Source organism: Sinocyclocheilus anshuiensis, unplaced genomic scaffold (assembly GCF_001515605.1).
Source record: "Sinocyclocheilus anshuiensis isolate Anshui unplaced genomic scaffold, SAMN03320099.WGS_v1.1 scaffold68, whole genome shotgun sequence".
In the NCBI taxonomy this organism is placed as follows: domain Eukaryota; kingdom Metazoa; phylum Chordata; class Actinopteri; order Cypriniformes; family Cyprinidae; genus Sinocyclocheilus; species Sinocyclocheilus anshuiensis.
The window spans coordinates 1,188,216-1,188,548 of record NW_015555741.1 but is presented as its reverse complement, the minus strand read 5'-3'; the positions used below and the strand labels follow the sequence as shown (position 1 = coordinate 1,188,548).

General features: G+C 38.4%; 1 protein-coding gene across 1 annotated transcript in view; it reads right to left on the bottom strand.

Annotated features, from left to right (window-relative positions):
- The window catches only part of cat (catalase), an 11,096-nt gene that overhangs the window by 6,418 nt on the left and 4,345 nt on the right, over positions 1–333 (bottom strand). The window lies entirely within an intron of this gene.

The window sequence follows — 333 nt, the reverse complement described above, 5'->3', positions numbered from 1 at the left end:
CGTATGGGTAATGGAAAATGTAAATTTAAATACAGAAATACATTGCCATTTTGAATATTGCATTGCCATTTTGCATATTGCATTTTAAATTGAATTTCGCTACCTATATGCTTCCATAGTAAGTTTCCACCCACGGCGCCATTATTGTTTTTTCGCAAGCGACAACGGTGTACTAGTTCTAATGCCAAGGGCGAAACTTTGAGCAAAACATGCTAACTGTTCTGTCATTGGCTGCACCGACGAGCACAGAACACTATTTAGAGTCCCAATCTCAGAGGAGACAAGAGAGCAGTGGATTTATTGATTTATTTACTGTATATTGTTGCTGCCACA